Here is a 24,521-nt window from a genome sequence, read left to right as displayed (position 1 = left end):
ATTCACCCGCTATTCACCGGCTATTCACCCACTATTCACCCGCTATTCACCGGCTATTCACCCACTATTCACCCGCTATTCACCGGCTATTCACCCGCTATTCACCCACTATTCACCCGCTATTCACCTGCTATTCACCCGCTATTCACCTGCTATTCACCCGCTATTCACCTGCTATTCACCTGCTATTCGGTGTGGGGGAGATCAAAGCAAACGAAGGGTTGTCTACAAATATGGCGTGTTGTGATCTTGACTTAATCCCCTCGTAATTCCAGCACCTTTTATTGCGAGAGACACCGTGAATAAGGTCAAGCGTTCAATAGTTAGTGATTATCAGGGTAGATTTATGGGACTACTGTTCAACTCCTATTGTCAACAGTGAAGAGGCGACTCCGGGATGCTGGTCTTCTAGGCAGAGTTGCAAGGAAAAAGCTGTATCTCAGACTGGCCAAGGAAAAGATTAAGATGGACAGAAGAACACAGACACTGAACAGAGGAACTCGGCCTAGAAAACCAGCATCCCGGAGTCACCAGAGTGGACTCCTTTCACTTTGCATGCCCTACAATCCGATTCCTATCCCACATGACACTGGAAACCAATCAAAGCCTATGTCAACTGTAGCCCTGTCCAATCACAGCCTTGTCAACTCATCCCTGTCCCTCCCCATTTCTCTGTCAATCAGACTTTGATCCGGTAATATATCTTTACGGTCCCATATGGGTTTTACTTTCACAAAGATAAAGACAAGGTGCCTTCAGAAGGTATTCGCACATCTTGACTCCTCTCATATTTTGTTGAGTTACAGCCTAAATTTAGAATTAGGATTCAATTTTGTTTCACTGGGCTGACACACTATATCCCATAAAGGAAGTATGTTTTTTGTTATGTTTCAAATGAAAAGCTCATTCAATAAGAATTCAACCCCCTTTGTTATGACCTAAATCAGTTCAGGACTAAACATGTGCTTCATAGGTTGCTTGGACTGTGTGCCATAATTAACATGATTGTAGAATGACTACTTCATCTTCGTACCCCACACATACAACTGTCTGTATGTCACACCCTGATCTGGTTCACCTGTCCTTGTGATTGTCTCCACCCCCCCCCCCCCCCCCCAGGTGTTACTTATTTTCCCCAGTGTATTTATCCCTGTGTTTCCTGTCTCTCTGTACCAGTGTATTTATCCCTGTGTTTCCTGTCTCTCTGAACCAGTGTATTTATCCCTGTGTTTCCTGTCTCTCTGTACCAGTGTATTTATCCCTGTGTTTCCTGTCTCTCAGTACCAGTGTATTTATCCCTGTGTTTCCTGTCTCTCTGTACCAGTGTATTTATCCCTGTGTTTCCTGTCTCTCTGTACCAGTGTATTTATCCCTGTGTTTCCTGTCTCTCTGTACCAGTGTATTTATCCCTGTGTTTCCTGTCTCTCTGTGCCAGTGTATATATCCCTGTGTTTCATGTCTCTCTGTGCCAGTGTATATATCCCTGTGTTCCCTGTCTCTCTGTACCAGTGTATATATCCCTGTGTTTCCTGTCTCTCTGTGCCAGTGTATTTATCCCTGTGTTTCCTGTCTCTCTGTACCAGTGTATTTATCCCTGTGTTTCCTGTCTCTCTGTACCAGTCTATTTATCCCGGTGTTTCCTGTCTCTCTGTACCAGTGTATTTATCCCTGTGTTTCCTGTCTCTCTGTGCCAGTGTATTTATCCCTGTGTTTCCTGTCTCTCTGTACCAGTGTATTTATCCCGGTGTTTCCTGTCTCTCTGAACCAGTATATTTATCCCTGTGTTTCCTGTCTCTCTGAACCAGTGTATTTATCCCTGTGTTTCCTGTCTCTCTGAACCAGTGTATTTATCCCTGTGTTTGTTTGCCAAGTCAATCAGCATTTATCCTTCCTCCTACCCCCCCCCCCAGTCTCTGTTTCTAGTCCTCCTGGTTTTGACCCTTGCCTGTCCTGACTCCGAACCCTCCTGCCTGTCCTGACTCCGAACCCTCCTGCCTGTCCTGATTCCGAACCCTCCTGCCTGTCCTGACTCCGAACCCTCCTGCCTGTCCTGACTCCGAACCCTCCTGCCTGTCCTGACTCCGAACCCTCCTGCCTGTCCTGACTCCGAACCCTCCTGCCTGTCCTGTCTCCGAACCCTCCTGCCTGTTCTGAGCTTTACAAAGAAAGGTCATCTATTGTAGATGGCTTTTTTATTTTACAGCAGACATTGAATATCCCTTTGAGCACAGTGTGAAGTTAGTGATGACACTTTTAGATGGTGTATCAATATACCCAGTCACTACAAAGATACAGGCGTCTAACTCCGTTGCCAGATAACTGAATGTAGGGAAGCATATTGTCACGCCTTGGTCATTGTATTTTGTGTTTTTGTTATATGTTTGGGTAGGCCAGGGTGTGACATGGGTTTATATGTTGTTTTCGTATTGGGGTTTGTATTAGTTTGGGATCGCGGCTGATTAGGGGTGTGTCTAGTTAGGCTTGACTGCCTGAAGCGATTCTCAATCAGAGTCAGGTGCTTATCGTTGTCTCTGATTGGGAACCGTATTTAGGCAGCCATAGTTTCGCTTTGTATTTCGTGGGTGATTGTACCTGTCTCTGTGTTGTAGTCACCAGATAGGCTGTAATTAGTTTCACCTTCCGTTCTGTTGTTTTTGTATTTAGTTTCAGTTATTTCATGTACCACGATATATTTCATTAAAGTCATGAGTAACCTACACGCTGCATTTCGGTCCGACTCTCTTCCTTCAACAGACGAACGCCGTTACACATTGTCACGCCTTGGTCATTGTATCTTGTGTTTTTGTTATATGTTTGGGTAGGCCAGGGTGTGACATGGGTTTATATGTTGTATTTCGTATTGGGGTTTGTATTAATTGGGAGTGTGTATTAGTAGGGGTGTGTCTAGTTAGGCTTGGCTGCCTGAGGCGATTCCTAATTGGAGTCAGCTGATTCTAGTTGTCTCGGATTGGGAACCGTATTTAGGTAGCTTGAGTGCGCGTTGTATTTCGTGGGTGATTGTACCTGTCTCTGTGTTAGTCACCAGATAGGCTGTAATTAGTTTCTCTCGTTTGTTGTTTTTGTATTTTCAGTTATTTCATGTACAGCATATTCTTCATTAAAAGTCATGAGTAACCTACACGCTGCATTTCGGTCTGACTCTCTACAAACAACAGACGAACTTCGTTACACACATATGCAAAATCCTAGAGGAAAATCTGCTTCAGTCTGCTTTCCACACTGGGAGATGAATTCACCTTTCAGCAGGACAACAACCAAAAACACAAGGCCAAATCTACACTGGAGTTGGTTACCAAGAAGACAGTGAATGTTCCTGAGTGGCCCGAGTTACAGTTTTGACTTAAATCAGCTTGAAAATCTATGGCAAGACATGAAAATGGCTGTCTAGCAATGATCACCAACCAACTTGACAGAGTTTGAAGAATTTTAACAAGAATCATCTGCGACTACAATCCAGCTATTCAAAGCTCTTAGAGACTTACCCAGAAAGACTCACAGATGTAATCACTCTTAGAGACTTACCCAGAAAGACTCACAGATGTAATCACTCTTAGAGACTTACCCAGAAAGACTCACAGATGTAATCACTCTTAGAGACTTACCCAGAAAGACTCACAGATGTAATCACTCTTAGAGACTTACCCAGAAAGACTCACAGATGTAATCACTCTTAGAGACTTACCCAGAAAGACTCACAGATGTAATCACTCTTAGAGACTCACCCAGAAAGACTCACAGATGTAATCACTCTTAGAGACTTACCCAGAAAGACTCACAGATGTAATCACTCTTAGAGACTCACCCAGAAAGACTCACAGATGTAATCACTCTTAGAGACTTACCCAGAAAGACTCACAGATGTAATCACTCTTAGAGACTCACCCAGAAAGACTCACAGATGTAATCACTCTTAGAGACTTACCCAGAAAGACTCACAGATGTAATCACTCTTAGAGACTTACCCAGAAACACTCACAGCTCTTAGAGACTTACCCAGAAAGACTCACAGATGTAATCACTGCCAAAGGTGATTCTAACATGTTTTGACTCAGGGGTGTAAATACTTAAGTAAATAAGATATTTAAGATATAAATAAGATATTTCCGTATTTAATTTTTAATACATTTGTAAAAAAAGTATGTTCCCACTTTGTCGTTCGATCCCCGGGACCACCCATACGTAGAATGTATGCACACATGACTGTAAGTCGCTTTGGATAAAAGCGTCTGCTAAAGCATCTGCTAAATGGCATATATTGTATGTAGATGGGTGAGAAACAATCAATGTAATACATTTTTTTATTCAAGCTGTAAAACAACTAAATGTGGAATAAGTCAAGGGGTATGAATACTATCTGAAGGCTCGGTAGCTACAAGGGGTATGAATACTTTCTGAAGGCTCTGTAGCTACAAGGGGTATGAATACTATCTGAAGGCTCTGTAGCTACAAGGGGTATGAATACTTTCTGAAAGCCCTGTAGCTACAAGGGGTATGAATACTTTCTGAAAGCCCTGTAGCTACAAGGGGTATGAATACTATCTGAAGGCTCTGTAGCTACAAGGGGTATGAATACTATCTGAAAGCCCTGTAGCTACAAGGGGTATGAATACTATCTGAAGGCTCTGTAGCTACAAGGGGTATGAATACTATCTGAAGGCTCTGTAGCTACAAGGGGTATGAATACTTTCTGAAGGCCCTGTAGCTACAAGGGGTTTGAATACTTTCTGAAGGCCCTGTAGCTACAAGGGGTATGAATACTATCTGAAGGCTCTGTAGCTACAAGGGGTATGAATACTTTCTGAAGGCCCTGTAGCTACAAGGGGTATGAATACTTTCTGAAGGCCCTGTAGCTACAAGGGGTATGAATACTTTCTGAAGGCTCTGTAGCTACAAGGGGTATGAATACTATCTGAAGGCTCTGTAGCTACAAGGGGTATGAATACTATCTGAAAGCCCTGTAGCTACAAGGGGTATGAATACATTCTGAAGGCCCTGTAGCTACAAGGGGTATGAATACTATCTGAAGGCTCTGTAGCTACATGGGGTATGAATACTATCTGAAAGCCCTGTAGCTACAAGGGGTTTGAATACTTTCTGAAAGCCCTGTAGCTACAAGGGGTATGAATACTATCTGAAAGCCCTGTAGCTACAAGGGGTATGAATACTATCTGAAAGCCCTGTAGCTACAAGGGGTATGAATACTTTCTGAAAGTAGTTTCACAGATAGTCTGATTAATTACATCAGACCATTGAAAACCTTGTTGCTATGCAACGCTGGCATTCATACCGTTGAATTTGAAATTGCGGAAAACCTCGATCATAGGCCTACTTTTAAATGAAGACAAAAAACGGATTTTCTACATATACTTGACTATTCTGGATATATTTTGACTGAAAATATATTCCAGAGAAAATGTAGCCTGACATTTGTGAGGAAAAGGGTTTGAAAACAAAATATAAAAAATGTTAAGATAAAGTTTCACCTTATTAATATGCATTCTGAACAGGATTTTACGATTCATATTTTTGTGGTATGTACTCTCTACAAAAAAATATAATGCAAGTCATCCCGAGTGGCGCAGCGGTCTGAGAGGAGTCATAACAGACCCTGGTTCGATTCCAGGCCGTGTCACAACTGTCCGTGATTGGGAGTCCCATAGCGCGGCGCACAATTGGCCCAGCGCCGTCCGGGTTTTGTCCTATATTTATATATATATATATTTTTAATCCCAGCCCCCGTCCAGGAGGCCTTTTGCCATTTGGTAGGCCGTCATTGTAAATAGGAATTTGTTCCTAACTGACTTGACTAGTTAAAAAATAAAAGGTTAAATAAAAATAAATCATAATATGGAAAAATATCTACAAACAGAGAGGATATCAAAAGAGTAGTATTTCTGATTCTATTTTTTATTTTTATTTTTTTTATTTAACGAGGCAAGTCAGTTAAGAACAAATTATTATTTACAATGACAGACCTACCAAAAGGCAATAGGCCTCCTGTGGGGACTGGGGCTTGGACAATTTTTTCAAAATAAAATAAAAATATAGGACAAAACACACATCACGACAAGAAAGACATCACAACATAAAGAGAGACCTAAGACAACAACATAGCAAGGCAGCAACACATGACAACACAGCATGGTAGCAACACAGCATGGTAGTAACACAGCATGGTAGCAACAGCATGGTAGCAACACAGCATGGTAGTAACACAGCATGGTAGTAACACAGCATGGTAGCACAACAGCATGGTAGCAACACAGCATGGTAGAAACACAGCATGGTAGCAACCCAGCATGGTAGCAACACATGACAACACAGCATGGTAGTAACACATGACAACACAGCATGGTAGCAACACATGACAACCCAGCATGGTAGCAACACATGACAACACAGCATGGTAGTAACACATGACAACCCAGCATGGTAGCAACACATGACAACACAGCATGGTAGTAACACATGACAACCCAGCATGGTAGCAACACATGACAACCCAGCATGGTAGCAACACATGACAACACAGCATGGTAGCAACACAGCATGGTAGTAATACAGCATGGTAGCAACAGCATGGTAGCAACACAGCATGGTAGTAACACAGCATGGTAGTAACACAGCATGGTAGCACAACAGCATGGTAGCAACACAGCATGGTAGAAACACAGCATGGTAGCAACCCAGCATGGTAGCAACACATGACAACACAGCATGGTAGTAACACAGCATGGTAGCAACACAGCATGGTAGAAACACAGCATGGTAGCAACACAGCATGGTAGTAACACAGCATGGTAGTAATACAGCATGGTAGTAACACAGCATGGTAGCAACACAGCATGGTAGTAACACAGCATGGTAGTAACACAGCATGGTAGCAACACAGCATGGTAGTAACACAGCATGGTAGCAACACAGCATGGTAGCAACACAGCATGGTAGCAACACAGTATGGTAGCACCACAGCATGGTAGCAACACAGCATGGTAGCAACACAGCATGGTAGTAACACAGCATGGTAGCATCACAGTATGGTAGCAACACAGCATGGTAGCAACACAGCATGGTAGAAACACAGCATGGTAGCAACACAGCATGGTAGTAACACAGCATGGTAGTAACACAGCATGGTAGCAACACAGCATGGTAGCAACACAGCATGGTAGCAACACGTGACAACACAGCATGGTACAGACATTATTGGGCACAGACAACAGCACAAAGGGAAAGAAGGTCTTTGAATGAAGACTGTTCAATGTCACTGTTATGTAAAAACAGACTCAATCACTCTCGTTGTGGCTGCTTTGAGTGATGTGTTGTTGTCTCTACCTTGTTGCCCATATCATTATGGTACATTTGATGCAAAGGTTGAACCACGTTTATTTTTGGTGAGCAAAAAGGCCTTTCATCTGATCTAATTACATTTTCATTTTTAAAAGTGTGGCTGGTCATGTGACTGAAATTGCAAATGTTCCTTTATGCACTGAACAAAGGTCTCAGCGGTTGAAGGAAATGTGTTGAGAGAGGTAACCACACCTGTAAAGAGAGGTAACCACACCTGTAAAGAGAGGTAACCACACCTGTAAAGAGAGGTACGCACACCTGTAAAGAGAGGTACGCACACCTGTAAAGAGAGGTAACCACACCTGTAAAGAGAGGTAACCACACATGTAAAGAGAGGTAACCACACCTGTAAAGAGAGGTAACCACACCTGTAAAGAGAGATATGCACACCTGTAAAGAGAGGTAACCACACCTGTAAAGAGAGGTAACCACACCTGTAAAGAGAGGTAACCACACCTGTAAAGAGAGGTAACCACACCTGTAAAGAGAGGTAACCACACCTGTAAAGAGAGGTACCCACACCTGTAAAGAGAGGTAACCACACCTGTAAAGAGAGGTACCCACACCTGTAAAGAGAGGTAACCACACCTGTAAAGAGAGGTACCCACACCTGTAAAGAGAGGTAACCACACCTGTAAAGAGAGGTAACCACACCTGTAAAGAGAGGTAACCACACCTGTAAAGAGAGGTAACCACACCTGTAAAGAGAGGTACCCACACCTGTAAAGAGAGGTAACCACACCTGTAAAGAGAGGTAACCACACCTGTAAAGAGAGGTACCCACACCTGTAAAGAGACCCACACCTGTAACCACACCTGTAAAGAGAGGTAACCACACCTGTAAAGAGAGGTAACCACACCTGTAAAGAGAGGTACCCACACCTGTAAAGAGAGGTAACCACACCTGTAAAAAGAGGTACCCACACCTGTAAAGAGAGGTACCCACACCTGTAAAGAGATGTACCCACACCTGTAAAGAGAGGTAACCACACCTGTAAAGAGAGGTACCCACACCTGTAAAGAGAGATAACCACACCTGTAAAGAGAGGTAACCACACCTGTAAAGCCAGGTAACCACACCTGTAAAGAGAGGTACCCACACCTGTAAAGCCAGGTAACCACACCTGTAAAGAGAGGTACCCACACCTGTAGAGAGAGGTAACCACACCTGTAAAGAGAGGTAACCACACCTGTAAAGAGAGGTAACCACACCTGTAAAGAGAGGTAACCACACCTGATGGACATGGTTAACTCACTGTGATGGACATGGTTAACTCACTGTGATGGACGTGGTTAACTCACTGTGATGGACATGGATAACTCACTGTGATGGACATGGTTAACTCACTGTGATGGACATGGTTAACTCACTGTGATGGACATGATTAACTCACTGTGATGGACATGGTTAACTCACTGTGATGGACGTGGTTAACTCACTGTGATGGACATGGTTAACTCACTGTGATGGATGTGGATAACTCACTGTGATGGACGTGGCTAACTCACTGTGATGGACATGGATAACTCACTGTGATGGACATGGTTAACTCACTGTGATGGACATGGTTAACTCACTGTGATGGACATGGTTAACTCACTGTGATGGACATGGTTAACTCACTGTGATGGACATGGTTAACTCACTGTGATGGACATGGTTAACTCACTGTGATGGACATGGATAACTCACTGTGATGGACATGGATAACTCACTGTGATGGACATGGTTAACTCACTGTGATGGACATGGTTAACTCACTGTGATGGACATGGTTAACTCACTGTGATGGACATGGTTAACTCACTGTGATGGACATGGTTAACTCACTGTGATGGACATGGTTAACTCACTGTGATGGACATGGTTAACTCACTGTGATGGACATGGATAACTCACTGTGATGGACATGGTTAACTCACTGTGATGGACATGGTTAACTCACTGTGATGGACATGGTTAACTCACTGTGATGGACATGGTTAACTCACTGTGATGGACATGGTTAACTCACTGTGATGGACATGGTTAACTCACTGTGATGGATGGTTAACTCACTGTGATGGTTAACTCACTGTGATGGACATGGTTAACTCACTGTGATGGACATGGATAACTCACTGTGATGGACATGGTTAACTCACTGTGATGGACATGGTTAACTCACTGTGATGGACATGGTTAACTCACTGTGATGGACATGGTTAACTCACTGTGATGGACATGGTTAACTCACTGTGATGGACATGGATAACTCACTGTGATGGACATGGATAACTCACTGTGATGGACATGGTTAACTCACTGTGATGGACATGGTTAACTCACTGTGATGGACATGGTTAACTCACTGTGATGGACATGGTTAACTCACTGTGATGGACATGGTTAACTCACTGTGATGGACATGGTTAACTCACTGTGATGGACATGGTTAACTCACTGTGATGGACATGGTTAACTCACTGTGATGGACATGGTTAACTCACTGTGATGGACATGGTTAACTCACTGTGATGGACATGGTTAACTTATAACACTGATGACAAACATTCTTTATTTTCTATCAATCCATGAAATATAATTGCCTTTCCGTAGTCAGTAGGATTAAACCACCCGTAGTCAGTAGGATTAAACCATCCGTAGTCAGTAGGATTAAACCACCCGTAGTCAGTAGGATTAAACCATCCGTAGTCAGTAGGATTAAACCATCCGTAGTCAGTAGGATTAAACCATCCGTAGTCAGTAGGATTAAACCATCCGTAGTCAGTAGGATTAAACCATCCGTAGTCAGTAGGATTAAACCATCCGTAGTCAGTAGGATTAAACCATCCGTAGTCAGTAGGATTAAACCATCCGTAGTCAGTAGGATTAAACCATCCGTAGTCAGTAGTCAGTAGGATTAAACCACCCGTAGTCAGTAGGATTAAACCACCCGTAGTCAGTAGTCAGTAGGATTATTCCATCCGTAGTCAGTAGGATTATTCCATCCGTAGTCAGTAGGATTAAACCACCCGTAGTCAGTAGTCAGTAGGATTATTCCATCCGTAGTCAGTAGGATTATTCCATCCGTAGTCAGTAGGATTATTCCATCCGTAGTCAGTAGGATTAAACCATCCGTAGTCAGTAGGATTAAACCATCCGTAGTCAGTAGGATTAAACCATCCGTAGTCAGTAGGATTAAACCATCCGTAGTCAGTAGGATTAAACCATCCGTAGTCAGTAGGATTATTCCATCCGTAGTCAGTAGGATTAAACCATCCGTAGTCAGTAGGATTAAACCATCCGTAGTCAGTAGGATTATTCCATCCGTAGTCAGTAGGATTAAACCATCCGTAGTCAGTAGGATTAAACCATCCGTAGTCAGTAGTCAGTAGATTTAAACCATCCGTAGTCAGTAGATTTAAACCATCCGTAGTCAGTAGGATTAAACCACCCGTAGTCAGTAGTCAGTAGATTTAAACCATCCGTAGTCAGTAGATTTAAACCATCCGTAGTCAGTAGGATTAAACCACCCGTAGTCAGTAGTCAGTAGATTTAAACCATCCGTAGTCAGTAGGATTAAACCATCCGTAGTCAGTAGTCAGTAGATTTAAACCATCCGTAGTCAGTAGATTTAAACCATCCGTAGTCAGTAGGATTAAACCACCCGTAGTCAGTAGTCAGTAGATTTAAACCATCCGTAGTCAGTAGATTTAAACCATCCGTAGTCAGTAGGATTAAACCACCCGTAGTCAGTAGTCAGTAGGATTATTCCATCCGTAGTCAGTAGATTTAAACCATCCGTAGTCAGTAGGATTAAACCACCCGTAGTCAGTAGTCAGTAGGATTATTCCATCCGTAGTCAGTAGATTTAAACCATCCGTAGTCAGTAGGATTAAACCACCCGTAGTCAGTAGTCAGTAGGATTATTCCATCCGTAGTCAGTAGATTTAAACCATCCGTAGTCAGTAGGATTAAACCACCCGTAGTCAGTAGTCAGTAGGATTATTCCATCCGTAGTCAGTAGATTTAAACCATCCGTAGTCAGTAGGATTAAACCACCCGTAGTCAGTAGTCAGTAGGATTATTCCATCCGTAGTCAGTAGATTTAAACCATCCGTAGTCAGTAGGATTAAACCACCCGTAGTCAGTAGTCAGTAGGATTATTCCATCCGTAGTCAGTAGGATTATTCCATCCGTAGTCAGTAGGATTACACCATCCGTAGTCAGTAGATTTAAACCATCCGTAGTCAGTAGGATTAAACCATCCGTAGTCAGTAGTCAGTAGGATTATTCCATCCGTAGTCAGTAGTCAGTAGGATTATACCATCCGTAGTCAGTAGGATTAAACCATCCGTAGTCAGTAGTCAGTAGGATTAAACCATCCGTAGTCAGTAGGATAATACCATCCGTAGTCAGTAGTCAGTAGGATTATTCCATCCGTAGTCAGTAGTCAGTAGGATTATACCATCCGTAGTCAGTAGGATTAAACCATCTGTAGTTAGTAGTCAGTAGGATTAAACCATCCGTAGTCAGTAGGATAATACCATCCGTAGTCAGTAGGATTATACCATCCGTAGTCAGTAGGATTACACCATCAGTAGTCAGTAGGATTATACCATCCGTAGTCAGTAGGATAATACCATCCGTAGTCAGTAGGATAATACCATCCATAGTCAGTAGGATTACACCATCAGTAGTCAGTAGGATTAAACCATCTGTAGTCAGTAGGATTACACCATCCGTAGTCAGTAGTCAGTAGGATTACATCATCCGTAGTCAGTAGGATTATACCATCCGTAGTCAGTAGTCAGTAGGATTATACCATCCGTAGTCAGTAGTCAGTAGGATTATACCATCCGTAGTCAGTCGTCAGTAGGATTATACCATCAGTAGTCAGTAGTCAGTAGGATTAAACCATCAGTAGTCAGTAGGATTAAACCATCCGTAGTCAGTAGGATTAAACCATCCGTAGTCAGTAGGATTAAACCATCCGTAGTCAGTAGGATTATACCACCCGTAGTCAGTAGGATTAAACCATCCGTAGTCAGTAGGATTACACCATCCGTAGTCAGTAGGATTAAACCATCCGTAGTCAGTAGTCAGTAGGATTAAACCATCCGTAGTCAGTAGGATTAAACCATCCGTAGTCAGTAGGATTAAACCATCCGTAGTCAGTAGGATTAAATCATCCGTAGTCAGTAGTCAGTAGGATTAAACCATCCGTAGTCAGTAGGATTACACCATCCATAGTCAGTAGGATTAAACCATCCGTAGTCAGTAGGATTACACCATCCGTAGTCAGTAGGATTACACCATCCGTAGTCAGTAGGATTATACCATCTGTAGTCAGTAGGATTAAACCATCTGTAGTCAGTAGGATTACACCATCCGTAGTCAGTAGGATTACACCATCCGTAGTCAGTAGGATTAAACCATCCGTAGTCAGTAGTCAGTAGGATTATACCATCCGTAGTCAGTAGGATTACACCATCCGTAGTCAGTAGGATTAAACCATCCGTAGTCAGTAGGATTACACCATCCGTAGTCAGTAGGATTACACCATCCGTAGTCAGTAGGATTATACCATCCGTAGTCAGTAGGATTACACCATCCGTAGTCAGTAGTCAGTAGGATTACACCATCAGTAGTCAGTAGTCAGTAGGATTACACCATCCGTATTCAGTAGGATTACACCATCCGTAGTCAGTAGTCAGTAGGATTACACCATCCGTAGTCAGTAGTCAGTAGGATTATATCATCCGTAGTCAGTAGTCAGTAGGATTATACCATCCGTAGTCAGTAGGATTAAACCATCCGTAGTCAGTAGGATTAAACCATCCGTAGTCAGTAGGATTATACCATCCGTAGTCAGTAGTCAGTAGGATTACACCATCCGTAGTCAGTAGGATTATACCATCAGTAGTCAGTAGGATTACACCATCCGTAGTCAGTAGTCAGTAGGATTATACCATCCGTAGTCAGTAGTCAGTAGGATTATACCATCTGTAATCTCATTGCAGACTGTCTCCAGGAGGTTACCTTCTCTACCTTCCACTGCAGTCTGCTGGGTCACCTTCTCTACCGTCCACTGCAGTCTGCTGGGTCACCTTCTCTACCGTCCACTGCAGTCTGCTGGGTCACCTTCTCTACCTTCCACTGCAGTCTGCTGGGTCACCTTCTCTACCGTCCACTGCAGTCTGCTGGGTCACCTTCTCTACCTTCCACTGCAGTCTGCTGGGTCACCTTCTCTACCGTCCACTGCAGTCTGCTGGGTCACCTTCTCTACCGTCCACTGCAGTCTGCTGGGTCACCTTCTCTACCGTCCACTGCAGTCTGCTGGGTCACCTTCTCTACCGTCCACTGCAGTCTGCTGGGTCACCTTCTCTACCGTCCACTGCAGTCTGCTGGGTCACCTTCTCTACCGTCCACTGCAGTCTGCTGGGTCACCTTCTCTACCGTCCACTGCAGTCTGCTGGGTCACCTTCTCTACCGTCCACTGCAGTCTGCTGGGTCACCTTCTCTACCGTCCACTGCAGTCTGCTGGGTCACCTTCTCTACCGCTCTAGACTCTCTGTTATTGATTGTATTTCTCTGTATTTATTTTCTCCTAGCCACTCAGTGTGCTTCTCACTTTGAAGAGGAGGGATAGCATGAGCACTTCATCCTCCTCCTAAAGAGGGGATTCTCTCTCTCTCTCTCTCTCTCTCTCTCTCTCTCTCTCTCTCTCTCTCTCTCTCTCTCTCTCTCTCTCTCTCTCTCTCTCTCTCTCTCTCTCTCTCTCTCTCTCTCTCTCTCTCAACTATCCGATGAGCAGAGACAAACGTTTGAATCCAAATCCTGTGATTTTTAAAACTCGCAAGTTGATGAGAAGTATAACTTTTCAATGAGCTTGCCTAACCCCCCCCCCCCCCTGTAAATAAAACATTGCCATATAAACACTAGACCCCCCTCCCCTCCCCTCAGGCCAAAGACGGTTAGAGAATTGTCTCTTCTGTTCCATTTTTCAATTGGATTCTGCTTATGGGCGCTAATATGGGCCCCCAGGGTCCCTTAATAAGCTTAATGGGTCTGATGGTGTCTCTATCCCTGTTTCCCCAATAATCAGCACCCATCTGGCACGCTGGAATCCTCACATCCCCTTCCTGGTGTTCCCCTCCCCTTCTCACCCAGCACCAGCTGCTCCTTTCTGGGGATGGTGAGACAGGAGACGGGCGTTCTGCTCCACATTGAGTCCAGTCTCTGCACAACGGTTGCCACACGAAGACCCAGGTCCCGACAGGGCATGTTCACCTGCAGGGAAGGCACTTTCCCGGGTGGTCTGGTCTCAGGTCTGTGCCATCTTGCCAACTCCTGCCGCACTACAAAACAGATCAGAGACCAGGCTGGAGCAGATCACTGACAGGGTAGAGGTGGGGTGTAGTCACTGACAGGGTAGAGATGGGGTGTGGTCACTGACAGGGTAGAGGTGGGGTGTAGTCACTGACAGGGTAGAGACGGGGTGTAGTCACTGACAGGGTAGAGACAGGGTGTAGTCACTGACAGGGTAGAGGTGGGGTGTAGTCACTGACAGGGTAGAGACGGGGTGTAGTCACTGACAGGGTAGAGGTGGGGTGTAGTCACTGACAGACATGAGATGGGGTGTAGTCACTGACAGGGTAGAGGTGGGGTGTAGTCACTGACAGGGTAGAGACGGGGTGTAGTCACTGACAGACATGAGGTGGGGTGTAGTCACTGACAGGGTAGAGATGGGGTGTAGTCACTGACAGGGTAGAGATGGGGTGTAGTCACTGACAGGGTAGAGACGGGGTGTAGTCACTGACAGGGTAGTGGTGGGGTGTGGTCACTGACAGGGTAGAGGTGGGGTGTAGTCACTGACAGGGTAGTGGTGGGGTGTGGTCACTGACAGGGTAGAGGTGGGGTGTAGTCACTGACAGGGTAGAGATGGGGTGTAGTCACTGACAGGGTAGAGATGGGGTGTAGTCACTGACAGGGTAGAGATGGGGTGTAGTCACTGACAGGGTAGAGGTGGGGTGTAGTCACTGACAGACATGAGACGGGGTGTAGTCACTGACAGGGTAGAGGTGATTTGTAGTCACAATGGACAGGGTGAACATGAGGTGGGGTGTAGTCATTTACACATACAGTGCATTCGGAAAGTTTTCAGACCTCTTCACCTTTTCCACATTTTGTTACGTTACAGCCTTGTGCCAAAATGTTGTCAATACATGTTTTTCCTCAACAATCTACACAAAATATCCCGTATTGACAAAGTGAAAACAGTTTTGTTTAGCCATTGTTGCAAATTTATTACAAACAAAAAACAGATGCCTTATTTACATAAGTCTTCAAAGCCTTTGCGATGAGTCAGGAAAACAACCTCTCACTCAACGTCAACAAAACAAAGGAGATGATCGTGGATTTCAGGAAACAGCAGAGGGAGCAGCCCCCTATCCACATCGACGGGACAGTAGTGGGGAAGGTGGAAAGTTTTAAGTTTCGACGTACACATCTCGGACACACTGAAATGGTCCACCCACTCAGACAGTGTGATGAAGAAGGCGCAACAGCGCCTCTTCAAACTCAGGAGGCTGAAGAGATTTGGCTTGTCACCTAAAACCCTCACAAACTTTTACAGATGCACAATTGAGAGCATCCTGTTGGGCTGTATCACCGCCTGGTACGGCAACTGCACCGCCCTCAACCGCAAGGCTCTCCAGAGCTTCTATCTCAAGGTAATCAGACTGCTAAACAGCCATCACTAACACAGAGAGGCTGCTGCCTACATACAGACTCAAATCATTGGCCACTTTAAAAAATGGAACACTAGTCAATTTTAATAATGCCACTTTAATAATGTTTACGTATCTTACATTACTCATCTCATATGTAAATACTGTATTTTATACCATCTACTGCACCTTGCCTATGCCGCTCGGCCATCATCCATATATTTATATGTACATATTCTTATTCCATCCCTTTAGATTTGTGTGTATTAGGTAGTTGTTGCTACACTTGAAATAACATCTGCTAACCATGTGTATGGCAGTCTCTATGGGGGTGCCACAGGGTTCAATTCTCGGGCCGACTCTTCTCTGTATACGTCAATGATGTCTCTCTTGCTGCTGGTAATTCTCTGATCCACCTCTACGCAGACGACAACATTCTGAATACTTCTGGCCCCTCTTTGGACACTGTGTTAATTAACTAACATCCAGACAAGCTTCAATGCCATACAACTCTCCTTCCGTGGCCTCCAACTGCTCTTACATGCTAGTAAAACTAAATGCAAGTTCTTCAACCGATCACTGCCCGCCCGTACAGCATCACTACTCTGGACGGTTCTGACTTAGAATATGTGGACAACTACAAATACCTAGGTGTCTGGTTAGACTGTAAACTCTCCTTCCAGACTCACATTAAGCATCTCCAATCCAAAATTAAATCTAGAATTGGCTTCCTATTTCGCAACAAAGCCTCCTTCACTCATTCTGCCAAACATACCCTCGTAAAACTGACCATTCTACCGATCCTCGACTTCGGCGATGTCATCTACAAAATAGCCTCCAATACCCTACTCAACAAATTGGATGCAGTCTATCACAGTGCCATCCGTTTTGTCACCAAAGCCCCATACACTACCCACCATTACGACCTGTACACACTCATTGGCTGGCCCTCGCTTCATACTCGTCGCCAAGCACACTGGCTCCAGGTTATCTACAAGTCTCCGCCTTATCTCAGCTCCCTGGTCACCATAGCAGCACCCACCCGTAGCACTCTCTCCAGCAGGTATATCTCACTGGTCACCCCCAAAGGCAATATCTCGTTTCCTTCCTTCGCCTTTCCTTCCAGTTCTCTGCTGCCAATGACTGGAACGAACTACAACAAATACTGAAGCTGGAGACTTATATCTCCCTCACTAACTTTAAGCACTAGCTGTCAGAGCAGCTCACAGATCACTGCACCTGTTCATAGCCCATCTGTAAATAGCCCATCCAACTACCTCATCCCCATACTGTTATTTATTTTGCTCCTTTGCACCCCCGTATCTCTACCTGCACATTCATCTTCTGCACATCTATCACTCCAGTGTTTAATTGCTAAATTGTAATTACTTCGCCGCTATGGCCTATTTAGTGCCTTTACCTCCCTGGAGATTTATCCTTCATTGTTATCATGGATTCACACACAGAACTGATGTCCTCTCTCAATGATTGCTGTCATCTTGGCCATTCTCCTGTTTAAACTCTTTGACTCTGGAAGAACGTTTTGCAGATCTTCAGGTCCTGGACCTCTCTGGCTCTCTGGCTCTCTGGCTCTCTGACTCTCTGACCCTCTGGTCATTATTTTATTAGTTGACTCTACCGGTTTTTGACAAAACATTTAAAGCTATATTCTTGTTGTTGTAACAATTTCTTGTAGAACTATTTTTGTTTGTTTTTAAAAGGTCTTTCACCTATGATTGAGAGACACCACTGTTCTCAATGGTACTCCCGCTGGCATTGATCGTTGTCATGGTAGCAACGTAGGTTACTCTGTTACCCCTCTCAGTTCCAGACAGGACAGGTTATACTGTTACTCCTCTCAGTTCCAGACAGGACAGGTTATACTGTTACTGCTCTCAGTTCCAGACAGGTTATACTGTTACTCCTCTCAGTTCCAGACAGGACAGGTTATACTGTTACTCCTCTCAGTTCCAGACAGGTTATACTGTTACTCCTCTCAGTTCCAGACAGGACAGGTTATACAGTTCCAGACAGGACAGGTTATTACTCCTCTCAGTTCCAGACAGGACAGGTTATACTGTTACTCCCCTCAGTTCCAGACAGGACAGGTTATACTGTTACTCCTCTCAGTTCCAGACAGGTTATACTGTTACTCCTCTCAGTTCCAGACAGGACAGGTTATACTGTTACTCCTCTCAGTTCCAGACAGGACAGGTTATACTGTTACTCCTCTCAGTTCCAGACAGGACAGGTTATACTGTTCCTCCTCTCAGTGGAGTTGGGTCTGCTCTATACCTAATTAGAATAACCCCCTGAGTCCCTTCCCTGTTTCACACCTGGTAGTTTGGTGGATGGGACTAGCAGCTCTCTGTAGCCTAGAGGGCAACCAGTGGGTCCATCTCCTCTATACCACCCACCTGGTAGTGTGGTGGATGGGACTACCAGCTCTCTGTAGCCTAGAGGGCAACCAGTGGTTCCATCTCCTCTATACCACCCACCTGGTAGTGTGGTGGATGGGACTACCAGCTCTCTGTAACCTAGAGGGCAACCAGTGGGTCCGTCTCCTCTATACCAGGTTTCTTGCAGTATGACAATGTCTGTATTACCGATTTCTTTTTGTGAAGTCCAGTTTCCTCTTTAGGCCAAAGGCCGATGACCTCAGGCCTTGGATATTCCAGGATGATATAGCGAAGGCTTTGTGTTCCATGAAGTGTCCAATGTTGTGTGGTTTGGCCTCAGGCCAGTAAGGGGCATGTACCATCCTTTAGAGTCCAGGCAAAGGTGGGCACTGTTGCCTTGTAGAGGTGGACCTGGTCATAGAGGCTGTTCAAGTCCAGGGTGGAGTGGTGGGCCAGGAAAACATTTGGTTTTGAGGCACAGTCACTGGAAATACTTGCGTTTACCCGCTGTATTGTGGCAGGGTGGAAGTCTGTCTCTCTGTCTCTCTGTCTCTCTGTCTCTCTGTCTCTCTGTCTCTCTGTCTCTCTGTCTCTCTGTCTCTCTGTCTCTCTGTCTCTCTGTCTCAGGGCCACACAAGGAGACAAACATTACAGGTGATGACCAGGTCCCTATAGATCTCTCTTGGTCTTACAACCTCCCACCTCACAGTATGAATCTGATGACTTGAGTTCACCCCATGAGTTCACCCCATGAGCACAATGATGTCTGCTGTTTCACAGGTTTCTGTGACACACACACACTCTGGAGTGTGAGTTAACCCCATGCTGTGTGGGCTGTGGTCCCTGACACCATCTGGGCTTTCTCATCTCATTTCACCTCACAGTAGGTAGTGCCCTGTCCTGTCATTGAAACGGTACGTTGAGTGAGGATTAAATGAACCACAACAGGTTCCAACATACAAAGTACCCGTTGTAACAACACTGTACCCAGACCGCCTTAGAGGATGAGAGAGAGGGGAGAGAGAGAGAGAGAGAGAGAGAGAGAGACAGAGAGAGAGAGAGACAGAGAGAGAGAGAGAGACAGAGAGAGACAGAGAGAGAGAGAGAGAGAGAGAGAGAGAGAGAGAGAGAGAGAGAGAGAGAGAGAGAGAGAGAGAGAGAGACAGAGAGAGACAGAGAGACAGAGAGAGAGAGACAGAGAGAGAGAGACAGAGAGAGAGAGAGAGAGAGAGAGAGAGAGAGAGGTACTACAGGAAACATGGTGCAGAGGTGATGTTTCCACTGGCTGTCCACTAGGTTATAGGGAGATAATCATACCATCCACTAAATTACAGTAAAAGGAATCAAACAGGGCAGAGACTCAGGGGGAATGCTAATATGGTATAAATATGAACTAATTCATTGATGAAAACAGGAGAATTCTTTATCTGGTTACAAATCAACAAGGAGGCTTCTTGACAGATTAAAGCGTCTTCCTCTGTGCCACATACATTCCCACCTCAGAGTCACCCTACTTCAGTGAAGAGAGTTCCTCCATTTCCTCCTCAGTCACCCTACTTCAATGAAGAGAGTTCCTCCATTCCCCCCTCAGTCACCCTACTTCAATGAAGAGAGTTCCTCCATTCCCTCCTCAGTCACCCTACTTCAATGAAGAGAGTTCCTCCATTCCCCCCTCAGTCACCCTACTTCAATGAAGAGAGTTCCTCCATTCCCTCCTCAGTCCCCCTACTTCAATGAAGAGAGTTCCTCCATTCCCTCCTCAGTCACCCTACTTCAATGAAGAGAGTTCCTCCTCATACATTCCCCCCTCAGAGTCACCCTACTTCAATGAAGAGAGTTCCTCCTCATACATTCCCCCCTCAGAGTCACCCTACTTCAATGAAGTTTCCTCCTCATACATTCCCTCCTCAGTCACCCTACTTCAATGAGGAGAGTTCCTCCATTCCCCCCTCAGTCCCCCTACTTCAATGAGGAGAGTTCCTCCATTTCCTCCTCATACATTCCCCCCTCAGAGTCACCCTACTTCAATGAAGAGAGTTTCTCCATTCTAGAGGGGGGAATTAGTCATGTTCAGGCCCAAGGCAACGTACTGGTCTGTGGAGACCTGAATGCTAGAACAGCAGAAGAACCAGACACTATTAACAGTCATGGAGATAAACACCTACCAGGAAGCAACCACCTTTCCCTCCCCACATCCAGACAGGAAGCAACAACCTTTCCCTCTCCACATACAGACAGGAAGCAACCACCTTTCCCTCCCCACATACAGACAGGAAGCAACAACCTTTCCCTCTCCACATACAGACAGGAAGCAACCACCTTTCCCTCTCCACATACAGACAGGAAGCAACAACCTTTCCCTCTCCACATACAGACAGGAAGCAACAACCTTTCCCTCTCCACATACAGACAGGAAGCAACCACCTTTCCCTCTCCACATACAGACAGGAAGCAACCACCTTTCCCTCTCCACATACAGGCAGGAAGCAACAACCTTTCCCTCTCCACATACAGACAGGAAGCAACCACCTTTCCCTCTCCACATACAGACAGGAAGCAACCACCTTTCCCTCTCCACATACAGACAGGAAGCAACCACCTTTCCCTCTCCACATACAGACAGGAAGCAACAACCTTTCCTCTCCACATACAGACAGGAAGCAACAACCTTTCCCTCCCCACATACAGACAGGAAGCAACCACCTTTCCCTCTCCACATACAGACAGGAAGCAACAACCTTTCCCTCCCCACATACAGACAGGAAGCAACAACCTTTCCCTCCCCACATACAGACAGGAAGCAACAACCTTTCCCTCTCCACATACAGACAGGAAGCAACAACCTTTCCCTCCCCACATACAGACAGGAAGCAACAACCTTTCCCTCTCCACATACAGACAGGAAGCAACCACCTTTCCCTCTCCACATACAGACAGGAAGCAACAACCTTTCCCTCTCCACATACAGACAGGAAGCAACCACCTTTCCCTCTCCACATACAGACAGGAAGCAACCACCTTTCCCTCTCCACATACAGACAGGAAGCAACCACCTTTCCCTCTCCACATACAGACAGGAAGCAACAACCTTTCCATCTCCACATACAGACAGGAAGCAACCACCTTTCCCTCTCCACATACAGACAGGAAGCAACCACCTTTCCCTCTCCACATACAGACAGGAAGCAACCACCTTTCCCTCTCCACATACAGACAGGAAGCAACAACCTTTCCCTCTCCACATACAGACAGGAAGCAACCACCTTTCCCTCTCCACATACAGACAGGAAGCAACCACCTTTCCCTCTCCACATACAGACAGGAAGCAACAACCTTTCCCTCTCCACATACAGACAGGAAGCAACCACCTTTCCCTCTCCACATACAGACAGGAAGCAACCACCTTTCCCTCTCCACATACAGACAGGAAGCAACCACCTTTCCCTCTCCACATACAGACAGGAAGCAACAACCTTTCCCTCCCCACATACAGACAGGAAGCAACAACCTTTCCCTCTCCACATACAGACAGGAAGCAACAACCTTTCCCTCCCCACATACAGACAGGAAGCAACAACCTTTCCCTCTCCACATACAGACAGGAAGCAACAACCTTTCCCTCTCCACATACAGACAGGAAGCAACAACCTTTCCCTCCCCACATACAGACAGGAAGCAACAACCTTTCCCTCCCCACATACAGACAGGAAGCAACAACCTTTCCCTCTCCACATACAGACAGGAAGCAACAACCTTTCCCTCCCCACATACAGACAGGAAGCAACAACCTTTCCCTCTCCACATACAGACAGGAAGCAACCACCTTTCCCTCTCCACATACAGACAGGAAGCAACAACCTTTCCCTCCCCACATACAGACAGGAAGCAACAACCTTTCCCTCCCCACATACAGACAGGAAGCAACCACCTTTCCCTCTCCACATACAGACAGGAAGCAACCACCTTTCCCTCTCCACATACAGACAGGAAGCAACAACCTTTCCCTCTCCACATACAGACAGGAAGCAACCACCTTTCCCTCTCCACATACAGACAGGAAGCAACAACCTTTCCCTCTCCACATACAGACAGGAAGCAACAACCTTTCCCTCTCCACATACAGACAGGAAGCAACCACCTTTCCCTCTCCACATACAGACAGGAAGCAACCACCTTTCCCTCTCCACATACAGACAGGAAGCAACAACCTTTCCCTCTCCACATACAGACAGGAAGCAACCACCTTTCCCTCTCCACATACAGACAGGAAGCAACCACCTTTCCCTCTCCACATACAGACAGGAAGCAACCACCTTTCCCTCTCCACATACAGACAGGAAGCAACAACCTTTCCCTCTCCACATACAGACAGGAAGCAACAACCTTTCCCTCCCCACATACAGACAGGAAGCAACCACCTTTCCCTCTCCACATACAGACAGGAAGCAACAACCTTTCCCTCCCCACATACAGACAGGAAGCAACAACCTTTCCCTCCCCACATACAGACAGGAAGCAACAACCTTTCCCTCTCCACATACAGACAGGAAGCAACAACCTTTCCCTCTCCACATACAGACAGGAAGCAACCACCTTTCCCTCTCCACATACAGACAGGAAGCAACCACCTTTCCCTCTCCACATACAGACAGGAAGCAACAACCTTTCCCTCTCCACATACAGACAGGAAGCAACCACCTTTCCCTCTCCACATACAGACAGGAAGCAACCACCTTTCCCTCTCCACATACAGACAGGAAGCAACCACCTTTCCCTCTCCACATACAGACAGGAAGCAACAACCTTTCCCTCCCCACAAACAGACAGGAAGCAACAACCTTTCCCTCTCCACATACAGACAGGAAGCAACAACCTTTCCCTCCCCACATACAGACAGGAAGCAACAACCTTTCCCTCTCCACATACAGACAGGAAGCAACAACCTTTCCCTCTCCACATACAGACAGGAAGCAACAACCTTTCCCTCCCCACATACAGACAGGAAGCAACAACCTTTCCCTCCCCACATACAGACAGGAAGCAACAACCTTTCCCTCTCCACATACAGACAGGAAGCAACAACCTTTCCCTCCCCACATACAGACAGGAAGCAACAACCTTTCCCTCTCCACATACAGACAGGAAGCAACCACCTTTCCCTCTCCACATACAGACAGGAAGCAACAACCTTTCCCTCCCCACATACAGACAGGAAGCAACAACCTTTCCCTCCCCACATACAGACAGGAAGCAACCACCTTTCCCTCTCCACATACAGACAGGAAGCAACCACCTTTCCCTCTCCACATACAGACAGGAAGCAACCACCTTTCCCTCCCCACATACAGACAGGAAGCAACAACCTTTCCCTCCCCACATACAGACAGGACGCAACAACCTTTCCCTCTCCACATACAGACAGGAAGCAACAACCTTTCCCTTGGAGAATAAAACACAAGCACTACACCAAATGACATGAATACAAAAACAATCCCGCACAAAACAAGGGCGGGACAACCTACTACATATAAGGACGTTAATTAAACTAAAATAAATCCAGAATGCCCCGAACTGTGTACGCCGGGGACCCCTCGATGTCCAGAGGTGGCGGAGGGCCCTCAGACACCTCACCTTCCACACTCTGGACGTGAATTGGGGACCCCGATCAGAGACGATGTCCTCAGGCACCCCATAGTGCCGGAAGACATTGGTAAACAAAGCCTCAGCAGTCTGCAGGGCCGTAGGGAGACCGGGCAATGGGATGAGACGACAGGACTTAGAAAACCGATCCACAACGACCAGGATCGTAGTACTTCCCTGGGACGGGGGAAGGTCGGTAAGAAAGTCCACTGATAAGTGTGTCCACGGCCGTTGTGGAACGGGGAGGGGTTGTAATTTCCCTCTAGGCAGGTCCCGAGGAGCCTTGCTCTGAGCACACACTGAGCAGGAGGAGACATAAAAGTGTTTTGGGAGCCTGGCCGGTATGAGAGGGTAAACCGGAACCTGGTAAAAAACATGGCCCATCTAGCCTGACGT

The sequence above is a fragment of the Oncorhynchus gorbuscha genome, linkage group LG09 (genome assembly GCF_021184085.1).
Source record: "Oncorhynchus gorbuscha isolate QuinsamMale2020 ecotype Even-year linkage group LG09, OgorEven_v1.0, whole genome shotgun sequence".
NCBI lineage: Eukaryota > Metazoa > Chordata > Actinopteri > Salmoniformes > Salmonidae > Oncorhynchus > Oncorhynchus gorbuscha.
This window is presented reverse-complemented; position numbering follows the sequence as displayed.